At 37.3% G+C, this 12,457-nt stretch overlaps 1 protein-coding gene across 1 annotated transcript in view; it reads right to left on the minus strand.

Annotated features, from left to right (window-relative positions):
- MACIR (macrophage immunometabolism regulator) overlaps positions 1–12,457 on the minus strand; it is a 192,870-nt gene that overhangs the window by 100,525 nt on the left and 79,888 nt on the right. Inside the window, exon 6 of the transcript XR_011246421.1 lies at positions 1,994–2,075. The gene's annotated coding sequence lies outside the window, so the exon portion shown is untranslated. The remainder of the gene's footprint in view (positions 1–1,993; positions 2,076–12,457) is intronic.

Raw genomic sequence — 12,457 nt, forward strand, 5'->3', positions numbered from 1 at the left:
CCTAGAGCTAGCATCATACTTAATGATAAGAAACCCAAAGCTTCCCAGCTAAGAAAAAGGCAAGGATTTTCCTTCACTACTGCTTTTCAATATCATACTGGAAGTTCTAGCTAATGCAATAAGAAAAGGAAATAAAAGGTATACAGATTGGGAAAGAAGAAATAAAATGGTCTTTGTTCACAGAGGACATGATCAGCTATGTAGAAAACTAAAAAAAATAAAAAACAAACCAAAAAACTCTTGGAACTAAGTATAGCAAAATTGCAGAATACAAGATTAATATAGAAAAATTAATCACTTTCCTATACACCAATAATTAACAAGAAGAATATGAAATTTAAAGTACATTATCCTTTATTGATTTTTACTTATAGGTAAATCTGGCAACCCCACACTCAGGCATCTGTAATATTTTAATTGCTGAAATGTGTGTACAGGATCAGCAAGTAAAATATATTTTCCAGTGTGAGTTGGAGTTTGAAAGTTACTCCTCCAGACAAGGGGTCAGAAAACTTTTTCTGTAAAGGTGAGATAGGAAATATTTTAAAATCTGTGGATCACATAATTTCTATGGCAAGTACTGAACTCTGCTTTGTAGCACAACAGAAAATATGTACATGAAAGACTGTGACTGTGTTCCAATAAAACTTTACTTATAAAAAAAAGCACATTATCCTTTACACTAGCACCACAAAAAGGAAATATTTAGGCATATATCTAACGAAATATGCCAAGATCTACATGAGAAAAACTACAAAGCTCTGATGAAAGACATCAAAGAACTATGTTCATGGATAGAAAGATTCAATATTGTCAATATGTGAGTTCTTCCCAACTTAGTAGATTCAACACAATCCCAATCAAAATTCTAGCAAATTATTCTGTGGAAATAGACAAACTGATTCTAAAGAGTATATGGAAAGGTAAAAGCCTCAGAAAAGTCAGCTCAATATTGAAGAAGAAGAAGAACATCTTACAATATTGTAAGACTGACACCACCTGACTTCAAGACAACTTACTATAAAAGCTACAGTAATTAAGATAGTATGGTAATGAAATGTAAAATAGATAGCTAGTGGGAAGCAGCTGCATAGCACAGGGAGATCAGCTCGGTGCTTTGTGACCACCTAGAGGGGTGGGATAGGGAGGGTTGGGAGGGAGATACAAGAGGGAGGGGATATGAGGATATATGTCTATGTACAGCTGATTCACTCTGTTATGCAGCAGAAACTAACACACCATTGTAAAGCAATTATACTCCAATAAAGATGTTAAAAAAAAAAGATAGTATGGTAATGGTAAAAGAACAGACAAATAGATTAATGAAACAAAATATAGAGCCCCAAAATACATGCTCATAATTGTAGTAAACTGATATTTGACAAAGGCACAAAAACAATACAATGAAGCAAAGAGAGTCTTTTCAATAAATAGTGTTGGAACAACTTGAGTGAATCTAGACACAGACCTTACATCCTTCACAAAATTTAACTCAAAATGAATCACAGATCTAAATGTAAAATGTGAAATTATAAAACTTCTAGAACACAAGAGAAAACCTAGATGACCTTGAATGTGTTGATGACCTTTTAGAGACAACACCAAAGGCACAATTCATAAAAGAAATAATTGATAAACTGGACTTCATTAAAATTAAAAACTTCTGCTCTGCAAAAGACAATGTCAAAAGAATACAAATGTAAAAGAATACAAAGCCACAGACTGGGAGAAAATATCTGCAAAAGACATATATAATAAAGAATTGTAATCCAAAATATAAAATGAACTCTTAAAACTCAATAAGAGTTATACTTCAATTTCAAAAAACCCAACAGTGAGAAAACAAACAACCATATTTTAAAGTGTGCCACAGACCTGAACAGACACCTCACCAGAAAAGATATACAGATGGCAAACAAGCATGTGAAAAGATGTTCAGCATCATATGTCATTAGGGAACTAGAAATTAAAACAACGAGATACTACTACATACCTATTAGAATGGCCCAAATCTGAAACACTGATGACACCAAATGCTGGTGAGGATGTGAAGCAACGAGAACTCGCATCCATTGCTGGTGGGATGAAAAATGACACAGTCAATTTGGAAGGCAGTTTGGTGGTTTCTTACAAAAGTAAACATACTCTTACCAAACAATCTAGCAATAGTATTCTTTGGTATTTACCCAAAGGTGTTGAAAACTTATATCCACACAAAAACCTGCACATGAATGTTTATAGCATCTTAATTCATAATTGCCAAATCTTGGAAGCAAGCAAAATGGCTTTCAGTAGGTAAATAAATGGATAAACTGCGGTACATCCAGACAATGGAATATTATTCGACACTAGAAAAAAATGAACTATCTAGCCATGAAAAGACATGGAGGAATCTTAAACCCATATTACTAAGTGAAACAAGTCAATCCGAAAGGCTACATACTATATGATTCCAACTATAAGACATCTTGGAAGAGTTCAGTGACACAGATGAATTTTGGCTCTAATATTTAACTAGCTGTTTGCCTCTAGTCAAGTGACTTAACTTCTCTTTCCCTTAAGTTACTCATCCATGAAAGAGAACTAAAGAGTGCCTCCCTCATGGGGTTGTTCTGAGAATTCAAGAAAAATCGCATCTAAATTGATTAATTAGCACAGTGCCAGGCAGAAAACTAGCTCTTGCCAAGTATCTCATGTATGAGAAGCATCCTCTAGTACACTCTGGAGGATATAAAGAAGATAAAGCATAATTAATACTCCCTAGCAGTTCATAATCTAGTAGAAAGTATGGAAATACATTGACATTTGTTCATAATAAATTTTATCATAATGAGATATGTGATTTAATCAGAAGTTAAGGGCCTTAAATGGGAATTCCATCATGATCTATGGTAAAAATAGAAATCTCCGGGCACAATTACAAGTACAAAGACTGTCTCAGATATTTTGTGACCATGTAGTCTTCTGCAGAACTCAAATCCTGGTTTTAGTCAGCTTTATAGCTTTGATGAACTTCACAAACAGGAAGCCACTAAATGTTTCATCAATGCTATATTTGGTATTGGTTTAGCCCTTACTTAGAGAACCTTATTTTGTATTGATCCTCTTATCTCAGAAATGATATAACCACCCTTGGGGAAGTGAAACTATACAGAGCTATTCGAGCTAGGCTTAGCTCTGGGATTTATGTCTGCAAGATATGAAATGCTATATAGGCAAGGAAGCTCAAGAACATACTTTCATCAGAAAGGCATAGAGACTTGTAGTCCCTGCTGTACAAATAACTCCCTAGCAACTATACTGAAAATATGATTACAAAAAAGAGGCAATGTATTACAGTTGTTAATATAATTAAAAATATAGACACAATTGACCCAAAGTGCATTGGAACCTCCTACAAGCTTCCCTGGACATAACAGAAATCAGTACATAGGAGTTTATTAACGTTAAGACATGCCCTTCATCCCAAACCAACTAACATAATTACACTTTTAACAACAATGAAGTCTTTTTTGGTGTGACTCTAAGGATGATTTAGTGAGGTTCTGACTTAGTTACACAGAATAATTTTAAGCATCACATGACAGGAACACATTAAAGATAGAATTTTACTGAATTCACTTCAGTGAGTAAACCAGTATATCAAAGAGTGTTTATCAAGACTTCTAAAGAAGTACAATTTAATGCAGTGTCTAATCAGACCTTTTGAACCCAACCAGAAATTCTAATTTTATAAAAACTAACACAGTTTAAAAAAATTATTTAAATGATATTCATGGCACCCTTTCTGGCATTTTATTTATGCTAAGTCATTTTTAAAGGCAAAGTAGAGAAAAAGGGGATATTTACCTCCCCTCATAATTCAAATAAATGTAATTTCTAATTCAAAATTGCCTAAGTGGCAAATTTCCAATTTCCATTTTTGCAGAAAATCCATTTGTACAGAATATCTGGGGTCCCTAAACATTCTTTAAAACATTATTTTATTGGTTTTCAACAGTAGAATCAAGGTCTGGACAAGCAGAGATGACACATTTGTGGTTGCAGAATGGAAGGTAAATGTTAACCTTGACCATGTAAAAGCAAGAGTAGCTGATAGGAAGATGTAGAAATAGGAAAGGAAAAGTGAGAAACAAGCAGGGGTCCTACTACTTAGACGTACTCATTTTACAAAACAAGGAATCAAAAAATTCTGCCAAAAGATGTCTTATGATATTATTTAAAAATTAAAAGGTTTAGAAAAACTAAAAATAATATTAATATCAAATTTTAGCATGGGAGATGAGGATGGGAGAGTAATGTAAGTTAGTTATTACCTCAAGTTTCTTAATAGGAAGTCTATGAATCTGGTTTATTGATTTATGGAAGAGTACAGGAATAAGCCCATTCTCTAACATTGTCAAGCTAATCTTCAAAAGAAATCTGAAAAGTAACAGCATGATTTTGCCTTTTTGGAGAATAATTGGGAATGGAGAATTTTGATTGAGAAACTGTTACTTTCCATCATAAATACATCTGTATAATTTTATTATTTACCATATCATGTTATTTTGAAAAAATAAATTTTAAATAAGATATTACCATATATGCATATTAGTATCAATTAATAAACATTTAGAGAGAAATACTTAAATGCAATAATAGATAACTTTAAAAGAAAACACTTACAGAATATTTTCATGATAAATCACAATAAAACAATTTTTAAAAAGTTCATTCTGAAAAGCTTAGTATTTTCCAACTTATTAACATTTTCCCAATGAAATAGGTCCATGAAAGAAAATCTATTCCTATTTAATAGCTGACAACTCACTCAGTAGTGTAAAAGGAAGAGGAACAAACAGGAGACTACACTTCCAGGCATTGCCAGGAGTATCACTGTGACATTGGGAAAGTCATGTCACAATCTACTGGGGCCTGAGTTCCTCTTCCACTAAATGAGAGTTAGGCAAAAAGGCCTTGAAAGCTGCTTCAGGCTCAATGTTATATGATCTTCACAAAGCAGTTAATTTCATGTAATTAGAATCAAAGATTTCAAAATCAAATAATATCTTAAGAGTCAGTTTTACTCCTTCATTCTGCAAAGAGGAAACTGAGGTCTTATGAAACTTCTAGAGCCACAAGAACTAAGGGTAGTAGAATCAGAACTAGAACCCAGAACCACAGACTTTCATGCTGTCAAGCGTGTCTTCTGTATTAACTCAGGCTACCATAACAAAATACCACAGACTGGGTGGCTTAAACCACAGAAATGTATTTTCTCATAGATCTGGAAGCTACAAGTTTGAAATCAGGGTGTCAGCATGGCTGGGTTCTAGTGAGAGTTTGTTTCCTGGATTGCAGACCTCAGCCTTGTCACTGCATACTCACATGGCCTCTCCTCAGTGCATACGCATGGAGAGAATCTTTTTCTTTTCCTCTTCTTATAAGGTCACCAATTCTATCATATTAGGACCCCCACACACACCCCGCTTTGGGACCTCATTTAACCTTAATTACTTCCTAAAAGCCCTTTCTCCAAATACAATCACACTGGGGGGTTAGAGCTTCAACATATGAATTTAGAGAAACACAATTCAGTCCATAGGAGTTTCTTTCAAAAAATGATTGCCACAACTTTTCCACATCCCTCCTCTTTGCCAATAAAACACAACTCTTGTTTCCATAGTTCAACATTTCAATATGAAGGAAATAATACTTGGATATAAAAAAAGGAAAATATTCTACAGCTTGATATTTTTTCTCATTTCTCAGTAATGGCTTGTTTGAGACTAACTGCATAAAGATTTGCTTGTGATACATTTCTTACTCTCTCCACATCAAAGTGTAAATTCATAAACACAAATGTAATGATGCTAAGTTATCCTGTGATAACCTTCACAAGACAATAGCCCAGGGACTTCCCTGGTGGCGCAGTGGTTAAGAATCCGCCTGCCAATGCAGGGGACATGGGTTCAAGCCCTGGTTCGGGAAGATCCAACATGCCGAAGAGCAACTAAGCCCGTGTGCCATAACTACTGAGCCTGCGCTCTAGAGCCCACGAGCCACAACTACTGAAGCCCACACGCCTAGAGCATGCTCCGCAACAAGAGAAGCCACTGCAATGAGAAGCCTGCACACCACAAGGAAGAGTAGCCCCCGCTCACCGCAACTAGAGAAAGCCAGCGTGCAGACATGAAGACCCAACACAGCCAAAAATAAATAAATAGAATAAATAAATAAAAATTCTGATTACATCATTAAAAAAAACAACAACAACAATAGCCCACACCTTCCTTTTAAACTGATAGAAGCAAACAGTACATTCAATGTCTGGGTAAGGTAAGGGTTATATTTTCAGTTTGGGGTTAAGGAAAAGAGCTTGTTTGCTAAAGGCAAAAAAAAAGAAAAGCATATGCAGTAAGTGAAATTCAGAAATAAGTAGCTAAGAATGGGAAACTCAGCTCTGGAGGAAACTGCTACTTAAATTATAACATGTCTAGAAATGGAAAAAGACACATGAAACCCATGAAGTTGCAGACGGTGTAGCTTGTTTAGTTAAAAGAAAACATAAAAACATATATAAGAGAAAAGGGTACGCACTATAAATCAAGTAGAAAATACTTTAGGAGAGGTTTTAGAGACAAAGGGCCAAAGACAGGGAGATTTATTTGATTCACAGATCTCACAGATCATGTGAAAGGAGACAGTGTAGCAATCCAATAAAACCTCCTTCCCTCAGCCTCTCTACCCTCAACTTCCCTTGGCGGAGTCAATCAGCTCCTCCTTGGCTCCCAGAGCATCCAGGATAAATACCTTTATTGTAACACTTATACTATTGTCTTGCAGTGTTTTTCCAAGTGTGATTCTCAAGCCATCTGTATCAGACTCACCTCCACCATTCCCCAGACCACCCACTCCTACACACTTATTAAAAATGCAGATTCTTTGGCAGGTCTACAGAAAAAAATCTCCCTTATCTAGGCTTTCAATTGATTATTCTGTACACTACGTTTGGAGAGTTGCTGCTATATATTAACTACTAGCCTGTCTCTTACCAAACTTTGAGTGCCTCTGATGACAGGTACTGTGATTTATCCACCTCTTTATCACCAGTGACAAGCTCGAGTAGGTTCTTGATAAATATGTGCTGACTGGGACCCTGAGGGGCACTTCTGAGTAAGCAGAAGGCAGGGAACTGGAACTTATGAAATGAGTGACCTCAACTGAAGATCTATATGGCATTAAATTTTCAAAATCAAGATGAAATAAGAAATTATTTTCAGTTTAGGTTCAGAATTGACTCAATATTTCACAAACTGTCTCTGAAGCATTTACTAATCTTATTCTGTGGGAAACCAGACTTAATTGAGACTCCAAAGAGTTTGGTCACTTGAGTGCAGTGACTCAGGGAAGATGCAGCACTGATGCCACCAGGAGCAGCCGGGGAGATGGCCACTGAAGAAGCTAGGAAGTTCCTCACTTCCTGAGAAGGATTTGCAGCTGAAATTGAGGTTGAGATGAAAACCACATGAGAGGCAAGGTGTCAAAATGAAGCCTCTAGGATTCACACAGGAAGCTACAGGAAGCTACACACCAGAGGATTCACACAGGAAGCTACACACCGTTGAGTTGATTTCTACCCTGCAACCGTATTTGAGAAAGCAGAGATTAGGATTGGAGGTAATTTTTCCAGAAAGAAGAACACTGGGTTGCTAGTTAGTCCATGGAAAACTAAAATGTGAATAGTGAGATCTTGATTTAAAGCTATGAAATCTTGCCTACCACCTGAATATGTAAGATCTAGGAACAGGGTTAGACTTGGCACCTTCTGTCTTGCCATAGAAGAACATTCAGGCTTGCAGTAGCAGAATATGATGCCTTCCCAAGAAGACGAGTTATAAAATATAAGATAAATACTAGGCCATGTCCAGCTTTCATGGTCATGTTGGTATGTGGGTCAATCTAATTATGATTCCAACATTTAAAAAGAACGATATTTCATATTAGGTTTTGGGGGAAAACACGTTTAATCTCATTTTTTGTTGTTTATTTGTTGTAAGTTGTACAGGTAGATGATGTTTAGCCCTTTACAAAAGAGACGGTACTATCTGCAGATACACTCTGTGATGAGGTTTAAAACCAAAGCAGAAGGCAGCTGAGGGCTGATGAGCAGTTCAGAGAGACGCTTCTTACATCTAATTAGCTAAGAACCCCTGGAGAAAACTACCAAACCTTGCCTTCTGATGGCCTGGCATTGCTTTCCAGGTCTCTATTCTATCTTGCTCACAATTCCATAACAGTTAATTCCAAACCATCTTCATAAGTACTGATCTACCACTCTCCCTATCAATGCCAGTAACTAGAGCTTCTTCACCTTCCTGCTTGCCCTCATCCCCCACCCAGAAAAGGAATTTATTCACACCCACCATCGCCTCCTTTCCCTCATCTCAGTGGAAGGACAGGGAGGTCTCCCTACCACATCCTGGTCTAGACTCTCCGCCTGGCCTCTGGGTTCATTCCCCTCACAGCCAGTCAGGCACTTGGCCTCAATTATTACCAATTCCTCTTCTGTTTGTTTAATCTATTTCCAAGGATTTTCCCCTTTAGACATAATGAGTCGTGATATTATCTGTATGTAAATTATCTCAACCCATCAAAGCCAGACTTCTTTAAAGAACAATCTACACTTGCTGAATCCAAATTCTAACCTCCTTAACTCTTTATTGTGCTATAATCCAGCTTCTGAATCCACCTCTTCACTGGAACTGCTCTCACCATGGTTTCTAATCATTTAGAACCACCATACCCAGTAGTTTACTCCTTAGCCTTGACCTCAGGCAACCACTTGACATTGTTGGCCATTCCTTCCTCGTGATTTGCTCTTTCCTCTCAGATCTGTGTATTCTCACTCTCTCTCTCTCTCTCTCTCTCTCTCTCTCTCCCCCTCCCCACCCCTTCTCCCCTCTCCTCTCTCCTCTACCTCTTCCCTCCCCCCATGCTCTCTCTTTCTCCTGCATTTTCCTCCTACCTATCTGTATATGCCTTCCAAGTCTCCTGGGAAAATTCAACTTCCCTGTCCCTTCCAATGTTCCTCAGAATTCTAATCTTGGTCATCTTTTCTTATACTCTACCCATCCTCCCAGGATCTCATCTATGTGACCATCTGGCTATATTCCTCCCCTTCAGCACAGAACTTTCCTCTGAGTTCCAAAACCATTATGTCCAGCTGTCAGCGACACCTCAGATTCAGTATTTCCAAACCTAAAATAATCCTCTCTGCCTGTGCCCCCTTACCCCAAATCCACTCTTTTCCCCAGATTCTCTACCTTGCTTATGGGAACAATCACTGCCCTTGTGACACAATGAATCAGGAAGTTCTTTGTTTGTGTGTTTGTTTTTCAAAACTACTTTATTCCCCTCGGGACTTCCTTGGTGGTCCAGTGGGTAAGACTCTGTGTTCCCAATGCAGAGGGGCTGGGTTCAATCCCTGGTTGGGGAACTAGGTCCTGCATGTGTGCCTCAACTGAGTCCGCGTGCTGCAACTAAAAAAGATCCTGCTGCAACGAAGATCCTGCATCTGCAATTAAGACCCAGGGCAGCCTAAATAAATAAATATTTTTAAAAATATACTTTATTCCCCTCATTTCACACACAGTACCCAAAGTCAATTACACTAGTTTCTAAGGGGAATAACATATTCTGGGGTAAACAATATTTTATAATGTTATCTATTGATATCTAGAGCAATGCATGATTTTTCTGGCTATTTGCTGCCACTGTACTAGCTACTGGGTGCGGGGGAATATATGGCTCACACATACACACACAAAAAACAGACTGAAGTAAAATATCCATTAGCTTATTAATATGGCCATAGTGTAGAAATGCTATATATTATAGAAGTAGTGTATGTGATGGGGCCTTCAGTTATTGGGTATAGTCTTGGCAACTTGAATTATATTGCATTTTTCTTACATAGTAAAGCATATTATAACTTCTCTACACTGCATAAAGTAACTTAGGAGCAACATTTTCCCCCCTATATTTTATTCTGAAAATTATGTCTTCTAGAAAAAATTGAAAGAACTATACTGTGAATACTTACAAACCTAGATTCTACTCTACCTGTGCTATAGTTGCTTTATCACATATCAATCCATCTAGCCTTCCATCAGTCCATCTTATTTCAAAGTAGCTTACAGACATCAGACACTTCACCCCTAAACACTTGAGCATGCCTATTATTAAGAACTTAAGTAACTTTGAGGAACTTCATATACTGAAATGCACAAATCTTCAGTGTATCACTCAAAGAGCTATTCATTCTTGACGCTTCCTTCTTCCCCCCCACTCCTCTCCTATTCAATCATCTTCTTTTTTGCTCAACTTCCTCCCCTCTCTTCCAGCCCCACAGCTTTAGTTCATACCTTTGTTATTTCTCACCTGAATTACTGGAAGGTCATCCAGTTTCTTCCATTTTAATCCATTCCCACAACTCTGTCAAGGTGATTTTTCTAAACCACAAACTTGATGTCATTTCTATTCAAACTCCTTCTCTGGTTCTACCCCAAACATTTAAGTGAGGCTTAAATTTTGGGGCATGGTGCACAAGGGTCTGACCCTGTCTATATCTCTGGCCTCATTTCTTGCCACTTTCCCACCTTCTCTAACTTCTTCTCAACCCCTTCTCACACAAACACGAGTCACCAAAGATATAAAATTCCTTGCAGCATTTCATGTGCCTGCATGTTCCTCACCTTCTTAGATGTCGTTCCTCTGTCTGCAATGCCCTGCTCTCCATTCTTCATCGAGCTCCCCTCTACCCACTCTTCCTGACTCGGTTCAGACTCTGCCTCCTCTGGTAAGCCTTGCATGCCACCCTCTACCCCCACTGCAGATGTGGCTGCATGCCCCTCCAGGATTTCCTAAACATCATATACAACACACATCTGTCTTCAAATTTTTGTCTTTCCTTGTCAGTCATCTTAAGCAATCTGCACCTCCTTGAGGGCAGAGAGCAAATCCTGCTTCTCATCCCTTTCATTCCAGATACATGAATGTTCAATAAATGTTCATGGAAGGAAAGCAGACAGGAGGAATGCAGGGGTATTTATGAGATGTCTGAAAGTATTTAACATTCAAGGTAAATGGTTGGATAGTGTTAATTCAAGAAAACATTTAATATAAATTTAAAACCAAAGGGACCATTTTAGCCTATGTAGGCACTTGCCTGTGGCCTCTGGAAAACCATAAATAAGATCACAAACCACTTTTTAATTTTTCTTATTTTTAGTTGTGGTAAGCATAAAATAAAATTTACCATCTTAACCATTTTTAAATGTACAGTTCAGTAGCGTTAATCACATTCACATTGTTGTGCATACCCCACTTTTAATTATATAAATACAAGGTTATAATTTCCTTTTGTAAAAAAAACAAATAAAGGCAGTAAGGACGCTAGATTCTTGGCTAAAGTACATGTAGCAGCTATGCAGGGGCTGCCCTAAGGATGTACCACTAATTACCTGGCAGCAGCTTCTAGAGCTGAAGGCAAAACTACCAAATCACAGTAATCTCAGAGAGTGTTTTCTTCCAAAGGAAAAGTGCATCTGACTACATTTCTGGTGTTAAAAATCCCATGGGCTTTACACTTGACAGCAATAGCCAGTATACTTTAGGCCTGTTCCTGATTATCCAATTTACTATACACCTGGTGATTTTAGAGACACACAAGAGATCCAAACTATACCATTAATTAAACAGCACATCATCCCACATCTTACCCAAGAAAATGAATCTTCATCTAGTCCTAAATTTCTCTGGACTGGATTATTTATCAATCCTCCACAGCAGATAAAAGATAAGAAATTTGAAATATATTGACAGTATCTGAATTCAGGCAGTTGATAGATTTGTTGCACCAATTCTAACATAGTCATTTCACAGCACAGAGCAGGTCAATACCCACCTAGAAGCCAGGGCACATTGTATTACCCAATAACACAAAGCTTTGAGCCATATGAAGGACTTAGAAAAGAAGTCAAAATGAACCAGTCCACAGGTATTTATTGAGGCTCTAATATGGACCATCAGTGTGTTAAATACCACAGCATTAAAATTAGCATACTTGGCTCCCAGTTTTATTTCAGAAATAAAACTTCTAAACTATAAAAAATCTGATCATTAGTAATAGAAACCAGGGGGTAAAAATGATCATATTTGCTTCTTGAAAAATTGGAGAGAGTATAAACTGAAAGAAAAAACCACAATTGACTACAAAGGCAAAGTCATAGAAAGAAACTGAAAGATTTAGGATGGTTATTCAGAATTGGATGATGATGATTTTCACAATTAATCACTGTTTTTATTTATGTGGGATATAGAAAGATAAATGGATATTTCATTGAACCCAAAGGGCAGAAAATACACCTGATCCACACCGGGAAAGGAAACAAGGAATAGGGAGTTAGGAACT

This window comes from Delphinus delphis, chromosome 3 (genome assembly GCF_949987515.2).
Source record: "Delphinus delphis chromosome 3, mDelDel1.2, whole genome shotgun sequence".
Classification (NCBI taxonomy): domain Eukaryota; kingdom Metazoa; phylum Chordata; class Mammalia; order Artiodactyla; family Delphinidae; genus Delphinus; species Delphinus delphis.